General features: G+C 40.8%; 1 protein-coding gene across 2 annotated transcripts in view; it reads left to right on the forward strand.

Moving 5' to 3' along the window:
- LOC111141692 (proprotein convertase subtilisin/kexin type 2) overlaps window positions 1-19,077 on the forward strand; it is a 260,865-nt gene that overhangs the window by 97,802 nt on the left and 143,986 nt on the right. The window lies entirely within an intron of this gene.

Here is a 19,077-nt window from a genome sequence, read left to right on the forward strand (position 1 = left end):
TTACTTTCTACTTTGTAGTAAGGCAGACATATAAGGAAGTAGTTCTAACAAAATTGGGTAGTGATATTATTTTCAATATAAACAGTGCCATGTTCTGATCCTATAGGGAGAGAGAAATTATTCTCTATGTTCTTATAATTTACATAACAGTAGTTGGTCCCATAATTCACACTCAACTGCTAGAGTCTGCAAAATTCCCAATAACTGCCCCATTCAACAGAATTGTATTATGGCCCAAAAAACCTTTGCTAACCCTGAATTGATTCCAACATTCCAAAGACTCTGAGGAAGAGCTGAAAATTTAGAAACTGCTGACTTGAATTAGGTCCAGATTTGTTCAAATAAAATAGAGGGAAGAAGGTTTTTGGAGTGAGATTATTTTGTCAATTGGACAGAAGAAGAAGAAAAAATAAAAATGATTGTTTAAGCTTTGAAAATCCTTTCTCTTGCGATGAGATTGGGTTATGAGGAAAAAAACTAACATTTATTGAGCACCTCTAAATGCAAGGTATTATGAGTCTTCATTTATCATTGTATTTGATCCTGCTGACTCCCCAAAGACCACCAGAGAAACCTGTTGATCAAGTAAGACTGTGTTTGCTACTCTTAGTGCTTAAGCAACCTTGACAGAGAATGGTTTCAGGGTTGAGCTACGTGGTTTTTACGTAGATCAGGTAAGGCATAGAATTTGTTGGGACTCAGCCAAATTTGTTGCTTTATTATTATTCAGCCTAGGTTGATGAGCACATAGAGGGAAGGATTTTGAAGAAAGTCTTGATGAGTAAGCTGTGTAGTTAGTGTTATGGGATAAATTGTGTGCCCTCAAAGTTCTCCAAGCTCTGACCCCCAGTACCTAAAGTAAGACTATATTTAAAGATAGGGCCTCTAAAGAGGTAATGAAGATGAAGTGAGGTCATATGAGTGGGGTTAATCCAATATGACTGATGTCCTCATAAGAAGAGATTAGGACACTGACCCGCACAAAAGGAAGACCAGGTGAAGACAAAAGAGAAGATGTCCATTTACAAGGCAAAGAGAGAGGCTTCAGAAGAAATCCCATGTGACAACACCTTGGCCTTGGACTTCTAACATCCAGAAATTTGAGAAAATAAATCTCTGCTATTGAAGCCACACAGTCTGTGGTATTTTTTTATGGCAGCCCCAGCAAACAAGCATAGTTAATTTACAGTCTCTGGTTCTAGAATCAGGTACTTCCAGAAGCAGGAGGTTAAGTAACATGCCCAAGATTTCAAAGCTATGACCATGAGCCAAGATTCTTTTTTATTATTATTATTTACTTAATTTTTTTAAATTTCTTTTCTGTGTTTCAGAATTCATTGTTTATGCACCACACCCAGTGCTCCATGCAATACATGCCCTCCATAATACCCACCACCAGGCTCACCCAATCTCCAACCCCCCTCCCCTCTGAAACCCTCAGTTAGTTCCTCAGAGTCCAAAGTCTCTCGTGGTTCGTCTCCCCCTTCAATTTCCCCCAGCTCACTTCTTTCCATCTCCCCATGTCTTCCATGTTATTCCTTATGCTCCACAAATAAGTGAAACCATATGATAATTGACTCTCTTTGCTTGACTTATTTCACTCAGCATAATCTCTCCCAGTTCCGTCCATGTTGATACAAAAGTTGGGTATTCATTCTTTCTAATGGAGGCATAATACTCCATAGACATATGGACCATATCTTCTTTATCTATTCGTCCATTGAAGGGCATCTTGGTTCTTTCCACAGTTTGGCAACTGTGGCCATTGTTGCTATGAATGTTAGGGTCCAGATGGCCCTTCTTTTCACTACATCCGTATCTTTGGGGTAAATAACCAGTAGTGCAATTGCAGGGTCATAGGGTAGCTCTATATTTAATTTCTTAAGGAACCTCCACACTGTTTTCCAAAGTGACTGCATCAACTTGCATTCCCACCAACAGTGTAGGAGGGTTCCCCTTTCTCCACATCCTCTCCAACACATGTTGTTTACGGTCTTGTTAATTCTGGCCATTCTAACTGGTGTAAGGTGGTATCTCAATGTGGTTTTGATTTAAATCTCCCTGATGTGAGCCAAGATTCTAACTTAAGTTGACTGAACAGCAAAACCGAGCTCTCTCTTCCATAGGTTGAACTTTCCTATAAAATGGGAACAAATCATAAATAAGGACTAAAAGTAACTGGGGTTTCTTATACCTTCCATCAATTGGCCAGTTTTCCATGGGGCAGGGGATAGCACAGGACACCTGTTGTAGTTTTTTCTTTATAGCCTTCAACCTAGGGTGGCATTTTGCAGTTTGCAAGATGTAAGGACCAGATGGTATCTTTTCCAGATGAACAGACACTCCTATGTCTCTCCCTCACTCACTCCACCAACCCCTCAGCACTAACTTTTTCTAGGTACAGAGATTCTGAGACTTCCAACTGCCGATATGCACAACTCTTCACCTGAGCAGGTCCTTCGATCACTAGAGTCCTTGTTCAGGGCAAACAGGAAGCCCTGAACAGTGACTGCCCCCGTCGCCAGAGCAGCCTTCCACGAATAACTAATGGGAGTGGTGGATAAACACTGCTATGGGATGACTCTGAGACATGTTCTATGCTGTTCCCATAACTCCCCCACATGTCCACTGTAGTAACGAGCTAATAACACACCTTTTATGAACGCCTCCCCTTCCCCACTGGTGCTTACTGGGATCCCCGCCCAAATAAGACATTTGCACTCAGCCCCTTATCTTAGGGTCTTCTGCTAGAAAAACTCAACTGGGGACACAAGGCTCTAAGGACTGGCTCCAATCTGACAGTATCCTCTCCTGCCTCAAACATCATCATAGACCTCTAGTTCTCTTACGCTAAAGGCCATGATCTTTAAGGATTTTATTTATTTATTTGACAGAGAGAGCACAAGAAGGGGAGTGGCAGGCAGGGGCAAAGGGAGAATCCAGACCCTGCCGAGCAAGGAGCCCAAGTAGGGGCTCAATGCCAGGTCCCTGGGATCATGACCTGAGCTGAAGGCAGACACTGAACCAACTGAGCCACCCAGATGCCCCAAGGTCATGATCTTTAATATGATTTGGAAGACCTGGCATGACCTGGCACCTACCTGTCTATGTCAGGGTTCTTGGCTTTAGCAAAAGAAAGAATCTGAGCACCTAAATCAGAAAAGGAATTGATGAGAAAGAGAGCTTTAGGCCTGACATGCTTAAAAGCATCTACCCTGGGGAGTGGGCAAATCCTAAAAAACCAGTGTGTTAAAAACTCTGAGCAGTCAGATGCCAGCCCCGTCCTGCTCCCCAGACCCCTCCCTATCCTGAAGTCCAGCCCCACCGGGCTTTGTGTCACCCCATGAAGCCTCCATGCTTCCTACTGTTGCAAAGTGTGCTGTTCTCTGTACAGAATGCTCCCCTCTTCGGAATTCAGGTCAGTCTTCCTCAGGGAAGCTTATCCTGGAAACTCAAACAGGTCAGATCCCCCCACAATAGCTTTCATTTCAGAACCACATTCCTCTTGTAATTGCCTTTTTACTCACATTCCGCCTATGAAGCCAGCTCCCTGAGGGCCACAGCTCTGTCCACCGTTGCTCACCCCTATCTGATCAGCACTAGGCAGAAGTCCCAGCATGTATTAGGCGCCAAATAAATAGCTGTTGAAGGAATGAATGGGCCCATTCTTAAGCAGCTCCATTTAGATTTGACCCCAATCTCAGGTTGTCAATTAGCTGAAAATATTGTCTTTTTGCTTCAGAGGTGAGACGGCTCAATGAGACACCTGTCCTCTCATGACAGACACTCAAATGATCCAGTGAGGCATGTGGGCCTCTTGATTATATGTTTCCAAAAAAATTTTTTTTAACTTTTTAAACAAAGTTTTTAAAAAGTCTGAAGTGTATTCAATCTGAGGCTTTGTATCAGTTTACTATTGTTGCATAACAAATCTCTCCATAGCTCAGAGACTAAAAATAACAATCCTGGAATACCATTCATTCATCTTTGAGTTGGCCAGGGTGAGACGACCCAAGCCAGGATCAGCTGAGGATAGCTCTGAGCCACATAACTTTCATCCTCCTGCCACAAGTGGACTAGCCCTGGGATGTTCTTCTCACAAGATGACAAAAGTGGAGAAGATCAGTGAAAGCACAGGGGTCCTCTTAAGCCCTAGGCTCAATCATGGCGCACTGTCACCTCTCCCGACAAGCCGTTGGCCAACACAACTCCAATGATCAAACACAAAGCCAGGAGGTACACAGTACGTGCTACCCATGATGAAGCCACAGCAAGGGTAGAAATACAGGGAGGGAGAAAAATCAAAACCACCATGAATCTACCACAAGACTCAAGGTCAAGTAAATGATGAAACGCATTTAGAAAAGCAAGCAAATGGCTGCCTGGGTGGTGCAGTCAGTCAGTTGAGTGTCTGGCTCTTGGTTTTGGCTCAGGCCCTGACGTCAGGGTCATGAGATCCTTCCCTGTGTCAGGCTCCACATTCAGTGCAGAGTCTGCTTAAGACTCTCTTCTTCTGCCCCCCAACTCTGACTTTCACATAAATAGATAAACCTTAAAAACAAAAAAGAAGAAAAAGAAGAAAGAAAGAAAGAAAGAAAGAAAGAAAGAAAGAAAGAAAGAAAGAAAGAAAGGAAGGAAGGAAGGAAGGAAGGAAGGAAGAAAGGAAGAAAGAAAGAAAGGGAAAAGAAAATGGTTAAATGGCAATCAAATCCTCAATCAGTATGTAGGTTTAAATTCCTTTGAAAAGTACTACCCCTCAAAACTATCAAGGTATCAAAAGCAAGAAAAGCCTGAAAATTGTCACAGTTGAGATGAATAAGGAAACATGACCCAAAAAATGTAATTTGGAATTCTAGATGGAATAATGGGACAGAAAAAACACCGTCAGTAAAATCTAAGAAAATCTGAATAAAATATGGGCTTTAGTTAATAATAATGTTTAGTTGTGAGAAATGTACCATACTAATATTAGATGTTAATAATAGGGAAATTGAGTGTGAGTATATGGGAACTCTCTGTACTTTCAACTTTTCTGTATATTTAAAACTACTCTAAAATATCAAGTTTCCTTTAACAGAAAAGCAGTCAACAATGCTATATGGTTTATGATAGCAAGAAAAATGTCTTGTCTCAATTCATCGAGGACTTAAACTTATTACCATCTTACAAATGTTGCAGCTACTGCCTAGGGGAAGCCTCTTGTCTGAGACTCTAGGACCAGCCATATACTCACCTGAGAGGGGTTGGGTGTTTGTGGAGAGAGCTCTTGTCAGTCAACTCTCAGTTGGGAGAAAACAGCTGCCCACAGGGGCCCCTATGGGATGTGGACCTGCCTGCCCCTGTCCCCAAGTCCCTCTCTTTGGGATCCTCCCAGCCTCACATCACTGCAGTCTTATTCCTCCCAGGACTTACACCCTCCACTCATCCTCTTTTTCTTCTGTTACCTCACCTGTACATAAAGTCAGACTGAATAATTCTAGACCCAACACCAACCTTCTGCGGTCTTGGAGTAAGGCAATGTAAACAAGCTAACCAAAAAATCTACAGCTACAATGAGATCAAGGGAGCCCATTTCAATTTCATTTGTTCTTCAGCATCTCATTTAAATCCCACTGCCTTCCAAGAAAGCTTCCCTGACTGCTACCACCTTCATCCATGACCCTTTCTCGGGGCACCTGAAGTCCTTGTACCATCTAACTATTTGGCTTTTCTCAGGGTGTCTCAGCCTAATGGACTGTAAGTTCCTTGAAGGCAGGGACCAATCTGGATGCATCTTGTATCTTCCAGTGATTTCAGGAAATGCTAGGTCATATGCCCTCACCTCTACCCAACCAAATACCCAAGGAAGGACAGATACTTGGCACCCCGGGGGCAAAGCCAGCTGTCTGAGGTTGCAGGCAGCTCACTGGAGTAGCTTGCTGCCATGGCAACGTGGCCTCCCTCAAGTAGACCATGCTCCATGGAGTCTTGGAGCAGCTGCTACCGCGGGTCTCCGCCAGTGCCATTTCTGCGTCCCTGAATTTTATATTGGCTGGGATAATAACATAAATTAAGGTGTTTGTTGGTTTCTATTACCATTTTTTGAGTAAATCCGTTTTTCCATATTAATGCATGAGAAAGAGATTGTCAGCAAACATACCATTTATTTCACTGAGAAAAAGCTTTAAATGCTCAGTCATGTTTTTCTAATACAATTCAGTGCTTCCAAATTTATTTACTGCCGCCTCAACAAATCCAAGTAAATCATGCTTTGATACACGCGCACTATGCCCATGTTGAGAAGAGATCTGTTAATGGGCTTTGTTTGTTGAGTCGTAAGTCTGACTATATTCCTAGAGCGAATGTACTGATCAATCTCATAATGAATGAGAGCAAGGAATTCTTATTTCAACCTTTCTGAATTTCTGGTTCTAGTCAGGATGGCAGGAAAATCTCAAAACAAAGAGGGTAAAAAGGAGCTGAAGCTCACCGTCCATTTCTAAAATTGAATTTCCAAACAATACTTATAAAGCATTGTTAAATTTAGGTTTTTTACAAATTGGAAAATATAATTCGATTCTTTTTTTTTCTCTGACCTACCCCAGAGAAGCTTTTGGAATTTGGGAGTTTACAGGTATGTTTGCTCCAATAACGCTTCTTTCCCATGTATGTGTATTTGTACATAATCCAAACATAATCTAAATATGTTAATATTTAGATTACCTGAATCTAAATAACACATAAATCTAAATATATGTATATGTGCACATATACATATATACATATATTATATAACATACAAAGCTGTATACAATTTTATATATGATATATATTATATATAAAATAATGTATGATTATATATTTGTGTTATATGTAATTATATAGTAATTTAAATATACAGTTATATAATTTAATATGTGCAACATATTCATATCTGTAATGTATATACTACATTAAATTACATAATGTACATATTACATATAATTTAAATATATACAGTATATATAATTTGATATATAACATATATATTTTAGTAGCAGGGACATCATTAATGCAGATAATTAACTGTGGCATTAAATGTCAGATAACACACGTGTTTTACTGATGACACTGAACATTTGGAGAAAGGAGATGACACAGAAGGGGAAGGGAAGAGGAGGAGGGAGGGAGAAGGTGAGTTCAAAGCTGGAAAAGATTTTGGAGATCATCTTCTGGACCAACATTCCATTTTCCTGGCCTAGAAGATGGCATCCAAAAGGAAAATTGATTTGCCCAACATTGCACAACTAATCTATGGCTGAGCTGTAAGATGATGACACGGAAGCAAAACCACTTGGATTTTTGCTCGAATTGTGCAAAATCATGTAATAAAACTCAAAGACTCCAGAATATACACCTAATGTCAATCATCCAAACTTTGCTGGAAGCCAGCAAGCAGCAGAGCTGAGACATCCTGTGGACTGTCCTTCCAACCCACAGCCAGGCTCTTCACCAGGACCCTGGTTGCTAGTTTGTCCTCCAGCTCCATTAGCAGGTTGAGAATCGTGGGCTGGCTTTTTAATTAAAGATAATAAAGAAGGACTAAACACAGTGCTGACTAGAAGCAAACCATTATTCTTCCTTAATCACTTAAGCCAAGCAATTTATCTTTGTATTTGGCAAACTCTCAAAAGGAATAAATCAATGTTAAATCTGAAATTCAATGACTCAAAGTTTTTTGGAGAAAATTAAGCCTCCCAGGGTATCACAAAAAGACAAGGGCCGTGACCAATTTGAGATGTTTTACAAGAGGCTATGTTCTACCAGTGGAAAGAGGATTATTGTAAATATTGCTAGTTATATATGAGTTAACCCCAAAGTACCTTACCTTCTTTGTACACTTTTAGTTTTTTTTAATTCTGATCTCATAAATATGCCCCCAATTATTCAAAAGCAAGCTCATTTTATGTATTGTGTTCTGCAGGTAAAATACGATGCACTCTATTATATATTATCACAAATGCTACCTGGGCATTTCTCTGCGTGCTTTAGCTAATATTTAAAGTTGTAGAGATTTATTTTTTAAATTTTTTAAAATATTTATTTATTTGAGAGAGAGGGTGAGAGAGAGCACAAGCTGGGGGGAGGGCAGAGGGAGAGAGAGAAGTGGACTTCCCACTAAGCAGGGAGCCTGACATGGGGCTCGATCCAAGGACCCTGAGATCACAACCCAAACTGAAGGCACACGCTTAGCCAACCGAGCCACCCAGGCTCTCCAAGACTGTAGAGATTTAAAGCACCAGGTACTTATCGTCAAGTCCAATGATAGTCCAAAATAGATGATTATCAAATTTAAAAGATGTACCCTCACAACTAACGTGTGCACAGCTTTACAATTGACAAGGCATGATTGCAAGCATTCATTCATTTTTAAAAAAATCTTGTCCTGGATTCCTGAAACTCACAGAAATAACACACAAATATATGCCCCATTGTAGAAAACTCAAGAAGTACCCAGAGGAAAAAAGTCACCCTCCATGTCAAGCCCCTCATTCACTTCCACATCCCAGAGGTGAACATTGTTGTTAGTTTGGTATCTATCCTTCTAGAACAGTGCTGTCCAACAGAATATAATATGAGCCATAAACAGGTACATATTAAATACTCACATTGTTAAAAAGGAAAAGAAACGTGGGTGAACGTTGAGGATATTATGCTAAGTGAAACGAGTATTCATAAAAATACAAACTCTGACGTCACTCTTAGGACCTACCTAATGTAGATTCCTAAGGACAGAAAGTAGAATGCTGTTTACCAAGGGCTGGAAGGAGGCACTCATGAGAAGATTCTGATTCATGGTATAGAGTTTTAGTTTTACAAGATGCAATGAGATGTGAAGATAGGGTACAGGGAGGTTGTACAAAGATATTAGTACATTTAATACATTTAGAATGTACTCCATGAACTTAATGTACTTAATGACATAAAAATAAATTATATTTAAAATCAGCAAATAAATAAGTAAATAAAGAAAAGGAAAAAGGAAAAGAAAAAGTGAAATTAATTTTAATAGTAATATGTTTTGTGTAACCCAACATATCTCAAGCATTATTTCAACATGCAATCAATATAAAATTGTAGTGACATAGTTTACATTCTTTCCTTGTACTAAGTCTTCAAAATCCAGTGTGTACTTTATACATACAGAACACCTTAATTCAGTCTGAACACATTTCAAGTGCTCAGTAGACACATAGGGCAGCAGCTACTTATTGGACAATGGGTGCTCTAGATGTTTCTTTCTCTATACATTGAGTGTATGGTGGTCAGGGTGGGAGAGAGACTGTAAGATGGCATATCAGTTAAGAGCTCTTCTGTTGCCAATAACACAACAAATAATAGTCTAAATCACAAAGGCCCTAAATTAGCCATGTAACTAACAGAACATCTGGATTGCCAACACTGCCCATTCCAAGGCTGGGCCAGCACCTAATAATCCAGGCTCCAGGTGGTTGGTGTCTCTGTAATTCTTTCAACCTTCCAATGCTCCAAGATGGCTGCCGCAGGTCCAGAGAGCACAGCTTTGTACTCAGCCTACACAGACAGGAAGCAGAAGGATAACTTTGGAAGTGAGAAAGAGCTCTTCCTGCATTCATGGAGGGGAAAAGATGTTTCTCAGATGCCCCTCATTTCCCAGAACAGCTTATAAGTCCTTCCCCAGTCACAGGGAAGCTGGGTATAGAGCTATTTTTGTCTCCACAGTGAGAAGGAGGAGATGGAAAATAGGGTCAAAAATGGGTAATAGGGGGCGCCTGGGTGGCTCAGTGGGTTAAAGCCTCTGCCTTCGGCTCAGGTCATGGTCCCAGGGTCCTGGGATCGAGCCCCATATCGGGCTCTCTGCTCGGCGGGAAGCCTGCTTCCTCCTCTCTCCCTGCCTGCCTCTCTGCCTACTCGTGATCTCTGTCTGTCAAAGAAATAAAATCTTTAAAAAAAAAAATAAATTTAAAAAAAAAATGGGTAATAGGTTATCACCCAAAGACCATGTGAATATCTCGAATGGAATTCCTGGCTCAAAGGAATTTGCTCAGTTTAGAATCAGATAGACTCTTCAAACACACATTCCGCATGGGCTGTGCCCATTTATACTTCCTCCAAAACTATAAAAAAAATATGTCTCATGCCATCAGCAGCACTGGCATTACTAAATCCTCAGATAACCCTGTACAGTTTATGAGCATTACCTTCATTTTCCCAGAAGCTGAATGACTTTCCCAAGTCATCAAGAAGAGGCTGAGCCATGGACCACCCCTTAAATTCATGTCTTCTGTTAAGAAACCCCCTGCTTCTTCTACTCTCCCAAAAAATAACAAATAGTTTATGAAGACTGAACATACAATTAAAGAATTTTGTGAACAGTTGAAAACCCAATGTAAGATTCAGTCCCCTCCCAGAAGAATCTCTGGTATTAGTGAAAACCCCCATATATGTCGTCCTTGTCTGAGCACCAGGCAAATAGATACCGGGGACACTGAATGATCTGTCTACTGTGATCTACTCAGAATAGCTTTTATTCTTGAAGAGAAGATAAAACTCTCAAAGTGCTTTTATGCCTGTCATGTGATGTATGAAAAAAAGAACGAGAAAAAAAAAGTATGAGGTTGGCAGAAGTGTCCCAGTCTATTGGATAAATGGTCACTGAGACTCAAAGAAATAAAGAGATCAGGTCAAGATCAGGTATATGAGCTGGAACCCACGTCTTGGGTTTTAAGACATATACAGAAGGAATACTAGACACTGTAGAAGGGTTCCTTGTCTCCTATAGCAAAAACTTCCCAATGGTCTAGCACTGGATGTAATAATCATTGCAGCTCACACCTACAGAGCATTCATTACATGCTAAGCACTGTTCTGAACCCTTTGCATTTGTTATTTTATTTTGTCTTCACAGTACTCCTATAAGGTTTGTATAAGTCAGCTATTTCTGCATAACAAACAAATTTTCAGGGGTCTACAAGAGACACCTAGTTCTCAACAACATATATATAATTTGTCTATGGTTCAGTTGATCTAGGGTAGGCTCCTCCAGTCATGCGTCTAAGCCAAAGATCCAGTTCAAGTTTGTCCTTGAATAATAATTGCCTTACTATTTTGACCAGTGGATTTTCTAACAGAGGTCAGAAATTCCCAAAAGAAAAACAGAAACACATGATGCCCTTGAGGCCTAAGCTTTCTAAAGCCCCCATACTTACACGCACACTCTGTTATCTCAAGGTCAGTGAGGTGGGGGAGTTAGGCTCCCCAATGGAGGTTGAGGGGGACAGGGTAACTACCTGCTGAACAATAATTTAATCTACCACAGGTGAATTCTTCATGCCTCATTTATAAATGAGTGAAGAAACTGAGATACAGAGAGGTTTAGAAACTCTTCTCAAGTCACATAGCTATAAAGAGCTAGAATTGAGATGCAGAGATTTAAAGATGAATAAGATTCAGTTCTGTCTGGGACACGGTTCCTTGCTTCATGCTTGAATTTACTTGAATTTACATAACATAACCAAAACATTTTTTAGATTCTGTGTCAATTTCCAACTTTGTTTCACCTTTCAGATCATAACCAGCACAATGATCATTACAGGGAATTTATGGAGATCAGCCTACACTGTGTGTATGTGTATGTGTGTGTGCATGCACACACACAGCATATGCTTCTGATTAACACAAATAACATTTGGCATGAATATTGCACACTCAATGGACCTCACACACAAATAGAACTCCTGTGTGGGAATTGAAGTCATTCCAGTATCTTGTAGAAATTAGAGGTTTTCAACAAACAGGGAAATTTCCCCATCCATCTCTATCACAGGGTCCACTGGAATTGAGAATAAGGCATTGGATTTGATAAATAGAAGGCCATCGATTAAGTCATCATATGAAATTCTCGGATGAAGCTTCATCTGACCTACATTACTTTTTAGGGCATTAGTTCTCACATGGTGTCCCTCTGGACCAGCAATACCAGCATTAATTACTTGGGAATTTGATAGAAATACAGATTCTTAGGCCCCACCCACGACCTACCAAATCAGAAACTCCTGGAGTAGGAGCCAGTGATCTGTGTTTCAACAAACTTTCCAGAAGCTTCTGATGCTGCTTCTAAATTTAAGAGCCACTGTTTGAAGGGGCTCTGAGAACACAAAGAAACATAGCTGTGAATAGCATTCATGATCACTGACCCATGGGAAGGTTGACTGTTTTTTTGCCTAGGTTTCACATGCTTGGTTCTGTGAATTATGCCTTTACTCTACTGTCAGTTCAATGGTTGGGTTTGCTTATAGTCTGTTTAGCTGTTATCCTATAAAGAGGACCCCATCTTGTATTGTCTTCGGCTCTGGTTTCTCTAGAGATAGAAAGTTTGCAATAATTTCCCCTTTGAAAGGTATATAAATCATCCTGGATTGGATCCTGAGTCTTCTTTTTATTTTTTTTCTTTTGCCATAAAGAACATTGGTAGGACAATTGAGGACATTTGACTAAGGTATGGAGATTGGCTAATAGTACTGTATCTGTGTTAATTTCTTGATTTTCAGTATTGAAATGTGGTTACATAAGAAATGTGATTGTTTTCATGAAACCCATATTGTCATATTTAAATGTAAGGGAGCATACTATTTGAACCTTACTCCCAGGCTGTTCAAAAGAAAATGTGTGTGTGTGTGTGTGTGTGTGTGTGTAGACAAAGAATTATAGAGCAAATAGGGAGGATAGATAGGATAGGATAGAAATAAGATCGAGTAAAATGTTAGCATTTAGAAAATATGAGTGAAGAATATGCAGGAATACTAAGCACTATTTTTCCAAATTTTGGTATTATTTCAACACCAAAAAAAGTGGAGAAAGGGAAATGGAGTCACCATAACGTATGTTCAATGTGTATGCAACTGATTTCCCAGAATCCCATGTTTCACATTTTATCCTGTGTTGGAGCATCACTTTTGTCCCTCCAGGGTGTCCAGATATGGAGATGCCTATGGAGAGAGGGTGGGCACCGGGTGTGAAGAGAACAGGAATACTGATTGTCACAGCTGGAAATGTCACTGTCCCATCTAAATTTCTAGGGTATTTATTGTCTGTAATGTTTATTTGCCAATATTTAGAAATGGTTTAAGGACACAGTCTCTGGGGTCAATTGACCAGGGTTCAAATCCTCCCTCCATCTATTTTCAGACCAGACCCCACTTTATCTGAAAGATGGGCCTGATAATAGCAATGGGGATAAAATATGGGTCATATGCTAAGAACTGTGCAGAGCGCAGGGTCAGTCATTCAGTGAATGTTTACTGTTGTTATTATACCCATGCCTGTCTTCATTATAAGTCACTTCATGTTTCTGGCTGCAAGTGCTATTAGTTGTGTGTCCATGGTAAGCTCACAGTGTGTTCATCAATTTCATCTGGTTCTCCCCCACTTTCCACCTGATGGAACAGAAACCCCAAGAGGTGAAATAACTTGCCACAGGTAACATAGCTTGTCAGAGTGGCTTGCCAATTCAAGTCATTTCACCTGGAATCATCTCTGCCAGCACACTGTCAAGGTTAGCAGTTTGGAAGAGCAGCCAGATGGACACTCTGGTTTTCCAGAGGTTTTCGGGTGGGAAACAGCTTCACCGTTGGGTACTAGGCACCTCCCGAAGTGGGAATAATATTCCTTCCAGAGTCATCAGAGTGAGAAAGTGCCAGGTACCTCAAGAGCACAGAACTATAGTTCATTTTTTAAGCATTTGATAGTTTGTGAACAACGGGAAGGAGCACAGTATGATGAGAGTAGAAAACCATGGGTTTAAATTAACCCATTAGCTTGGGCAAGTCACCTAACTTCTTAAGCCCTGATTTCTACATCCACAAGATAGGAGTAGCAGCAGGCCTCTCCCAAGGTGGTGAACCAAGATCAGACGAGATGCCCCAGGGGGCAGTGGGGGAGGGGGGGAGGAATGCATTTGGGACCATAGGTGGTCAATGACTGTTTATTCTTTGTTCCAAAAACAAGGGGATGGTGGACTTTTTGGCAGAGGAGCTAATGATAAAAATTGAGCTGGTTAGGACCAAAAGGAAGGGGCCGGTGGACTATCACTAGAGCCAGTGGGCCACTACCTAGAAGAAAAGCTTCCAAGGGTTCTGCCCTGTGAGAAATCCGAAGGACCTTCAATCTTGTGACCTTTTCATTCACATATTCGTGGGCCTGGGATGGTGATCTGCACCACCAATCAGTTCTCCAAGAAAGCATCCAAAATAGCCAGATTTCCTTCTTTATTCACACATTTTCAATTGTGTTGGGTTTCCCCTGCAATTAACCAGCTAATTGGAAAGGCATTATGGTACAGATCCTAGGGCATAGGTTTCAGACTGGGATAAATGTGGCATAAAAGCAGCAACTTTGTGGGACTCTCGGCACATTACTCAAGCTTTGTGACACTCAGTTTCCTCACTCGTAAAAGGGCTAAGAGATTCCTGCTGGGAATCTCACTTGGTTGCTATCAGATGGGCCATTCACATGGCTACAGGCTGGGAGCCCAGCGGATGATGTTGACCAGAGCCGGCTTACGTGGTCTCTCCAGCACATTCGCCTCAGTGTAGTTGAACTTCTGTACGTGGTGATGGGCTCCCCTAAATCAAAAGAACCAGGTGGCCTTTTCTGACCTCCTGTTGAAAGTCACAGAGTATCCCTTCTACCATGCTGTTCTACTTAAACCAGTCACAAGCCCACCCAGAACAGGGGAAAGGACATAGGTCTGACCTCTTGATGGAAGGACCATCATAAAATTTACAACCATGTCTTAAAGCTGCCACAAGAGCAATACCATGTTCTAAGATTGTTGAGAGGATTAGATACACAATAATTGTAAAGTATTTTGCATATAGTGTTGTTGTTTTTGAGATTTTTTTATTTTATTTTATTTATTTATTTGTCAGAGAGAGTGCGCACAGGCAGACAGAGTGGCAGGCAGAGGCAGAGGCAGAAGGAGAAGCAGGCTCCCCGCTGAGCAAGGAGCCTGATGTGGGACTCGATCCCAGGATGCTGGGATCATGACCTGAGCCAAAGGCAGCCGCTTAACCAACTGAGCCACCCAGGCGTCCCTGTTTTTGAGATTTTTATACTTATTGGCTTATGGCAGGATAATCAGGTGCTGCTTCTATCATCAGTCAGAGAGATTGCATGTTAATAAGAGAGAAACACAGTTAGATGGTGCTGTTTCTTCAACCCCCAGGTTTATAAAAACCAAGTCACTTGAATCCAGGCTAGCAACTAGTTGAATGCCATCGATTGCTCCCATGAATTAAGTGAATGCCTTCTCCATGTCTCTCAGATGCATTGATCTCCTGCTTTGCTCCCCAGTGCTGTGTGAATGTCACTGAATGGTGAGAGGCTGACTAAATGGGCAGGGATATTGATTTTCTTTTCTACCACTTTTGAAAGCTCTTTGCTTACCAGGTGCTGAACAAACATCAGGCAAATGGCAGACCATGTAGAAATAGATCCAGGGAGGAGCAACAAAGGCAGTTATGGTTTTCTGAACATGAAGCTGGTTAAGCTTCAGGTCCATGCCCCCACATCCACATCTGGTTTTACACTGGAAAGTGCACAACATTGTTCATACTTCCTTATCCATCAATTCATAATACAGCTCACCCAGAGGGTACGAAGTAGCATCATGGAAAATACTTCCAACCAATCCATGGAGATTAAGCTCTAGCCCTGTCTGAGGGGAGCCGACTGAAGATTCAGGTGGGCAGTACTAATAACAGATGGGGCTGTGCATTTCAGAGGATGGGGTGTTCATCCCAGATGTCCAAGTGCAAAATTGCTTATACTTTGGAAATAGTAAGGAAGACCCATCTTAGTCTGTCTTAGTAGTGACAAACACAAAATTTCTTTAAAAGAAAGAACATTCTAGAATCCACCCATCAACACTATATTGCTATTGACAACCAGGGAAACTGAGATAAGTTTAACTCCACTCAGAAAAAAAATGCCAGTGTTTCCCTCTGGCAGTCAAATAGAGGCAGATTGGAAGTCACCTGCAAGCTCACTTCACTGGAAAGAAACCAATGACAAGGGGTAGAGAGAGACGTGAAGATTTTGGTTGGCTACATTCCCAGTATGCATTCCCAGAGAATTTGCTTCAAGGAACAACAAAGGATAGTCTCCCAAGAATGATACTTTCTAAGATCTTGTCAGATTTTCTAAATTTCAGTGGGTTGTTGCTTTCAGCAGAAGGAGATGAAACCATGAGGATTCTTGGGCTTGGTTTTAGGTTTTTGTGGTGTTCTTAAGGAAAAGACTGTAATAGGGCAGGTCTGCCAAGCTCTGTTTTTGGAGCACAGCCTCAGCACTTAGTTTGAAGAAGTTCATTTTATCCTCAACTGCAGATGAGAACGGGATGCTGTGCTTTCATTTCAAACCAGAAAAAAAATTTGCTTCTCTATCCAATCTCTAGAAGAAGCAAAAAGAGGAAGCCACCTCATCTTACTTTATGACAACAGAATTCCTTTGTTTTCCCTGAGATGAATAGTATGGTTATCTTAAAGCACGGAGAGAAGGAAAAGGAAAATTAGGTCTAAATGTCTCCATTCTGCATATATGACCTTGGGTTCAGGGACACAAAACTTCAGATGGGGCAGGCAGTCATTTCTACCTGTCCCTGAGCTCAGGCACTTCTACTCCTGAGGTCTCTCTGGACTCAGGTTCTTTCTTCTGAGAAGAAACTTGATTTTGTTCCTGATGATTTTGTTTTAAAGTGACCATTTTACCTATTCTGTCAGGATCATTTCAGGAAAGGAACAACCCTAAGGAAGATTCCCATTCTCTTCAATCCACTTTTTCTTTTTTAAAAATCAAGTAAGAGGAACCTGGGTGGCTCAGATGGTTAAGTGTCTGCCTTCAGCTCAGGTCATGACCCCAGAGTCATGGGATCAGCCCCGCATGGGATAGAGTCTTGCGTTTGGCTACCAACTTTTACTCGTTCTCTCTCTCTCTCTCTCTCTCTCACTCTCTCTCTCAAATAAATAAAATCTTTTTTTTAAAAAAAGAGTAATCTCATCTTAAAAATCAAAGAAGTACCTACTGATTTCTGGGAACTGAGAAACAAAGGGGGACAGGAATTGTACCTTCAAGCAGCTTTGTATGCTCTCAGGAAGGCAAAACAAATCACTTCACTTACAGAAAGATTAAGAGACAGTGTTGTGATTCAAAATAAAAGTCTTAAGACTCCGGTGAGTCCAAGTTAGTCAAAATTGCCAACAGAACTTCTAGCAAATTGTGCCCCCCCCCTTAAAATTCAAGATATCACTCCCAGAAGGACTGTAAGAACGTTCACATAGCATTTTGTTTTTGAAATGATTTTGCTGGATACATCAAGACAAACCATGTAATTTTTTGTCACGAATATCACATATTTTTAGGGAGATCTATTTAACAATTAAAATAGTAAGACTCTCCTCTAGAAGTCTCCTTGGGGCTATATAGCATTTTTCAGATTTCAAAAATTAGCTGTGTAACAGTGACCAAATTGTACAGTGTGAAATAAAACATGACATAGCTTTTTAAAATGCCGACTTGGCATAAACAACCTGGTGACTCTCCCTTGCTTGTGTAACTGTGGAGTGAGCCAATTCATGTTCAGAAGTGGAAAAAAAAAAAAAAAACAAATAGAAATCAGACCCCATCAGGGCATAATGGTATGCTGTCCATATTAAGGAGAGGTGGGGATAGAAATGATAATAGTACTCTCACGTATCCACAGCTCTATTTGCAAAAATGATGTTGGCTGTTCTCAGAAAATATAGCAGATAATCAAGAATGGGGAGGGTGTGGGCAATGGTTTGTGCTTTGATATTTTCCCCAGTTTTATTGAGATATAACAGACCTATAGCACTCTGTAAGTTTACAGTGTGTAGCATGATGGTTTGACTTTAGTACATTGTGGAATGATGACCATAATAAATTAGTTAGCATCCATCTTCTCATAGAGATACAATAAAAAGAAAAAGAGAAAAAAAAAATTATCAGGAAAAAAAATAAATAAAAAATTTTCCCTTGTGATAAGAACTCTTAGATTTACTCTTTTAAGAACTCTTCCTTATACCTATACCAGTGTTAACTGGTACGTTATATGCTGTATGTTACATCCCCAGTACTTATCTTATAATTGAAAGTTTGTATTTTCCTCTGATTCTTCCTCTCCCCACTCACCACCACCTCTGGAAACTACAAATCTGATCTCTTTTTCTGTGTCTTTTTTTTTTTCTTTTTAAAGATGCCACATATAAGTAAGATCATACTATTTCTCTTTCTCTGTTGGACTTATTGCACTTGGTGTAATGCCCTTGAGATCCATCCCTGTTGCCACAAACGGCAGGATTTCCTTGTGTTTTTTTTAAAGATTTTACTTATTTATTTGACACAGAACAAGAGAGAGTCACAAGTAGGCAGAAAGGCAGGCAAAGAGAGGGGGAAGTAGGCTTCCTGCTGAGCAGAGAGCCTGATGCGGGGCTTGATCCCAGGATCCTGCGATCATGACCTGGGCCCAAGGCGGAGGCTTAACCCACTGAGCCACCCAGGCACCCCTTCCTTGTGTTTTTCATGACAGTATAATGTATTATTGTATTGTATATGTCTACATGCCACAACTTTTTTATCCACTCATCCGTTGATGGACACTTAGGTTGTTTCCGTGTCTTGGCTATTGTGAATAATGCTGTTAAGGACATGGGTGTGCAGACATCTTTTCAGGTTGGTCTCTTCATTCCCTCTGGATATAATCCTAGAAGCAGAATTGCTGGATCATTATGTTAGTTCTATGTTTAATTTTAGAATGCCCCCACTACTGTTTTCCATAGTGGCTGCACCAGTGTACATTCCCACCAACAGTTGTACGTCAATATTTTGACACAAAAACATTAAGATTTGAGTGTAAGTGCCCTGGGCAGGAGGCACTATGGGCACCCATGAGGGTCAGTAAGTAGACTAGCCTGGCAGGATTGTGGTGGAAGGGCTGTGGCATGCAGATGTAAGTTAGACAGATGGGCTAAGGATACGCTGGTGCCTTGAATTCCGGGCTAA

The sequence above is a fragment of the Enhydra lutris genome, unplaced genomic scaffold, assembly GCF_002288905.1.
Source record: "Enhydra lutris kenyoni isolate GAN:26980312 unplaced genomic scaffold, ASM228890v2 scaffoldscaffold6, whole genome shotgun sequence".
In the NCBI taxonomy this organism is placed as follows: Eukaryota; Metazoa; Chordata; class Mammalia; order Carnivora; family Mustelidae; genus Enhydra; species Enhydra lutris.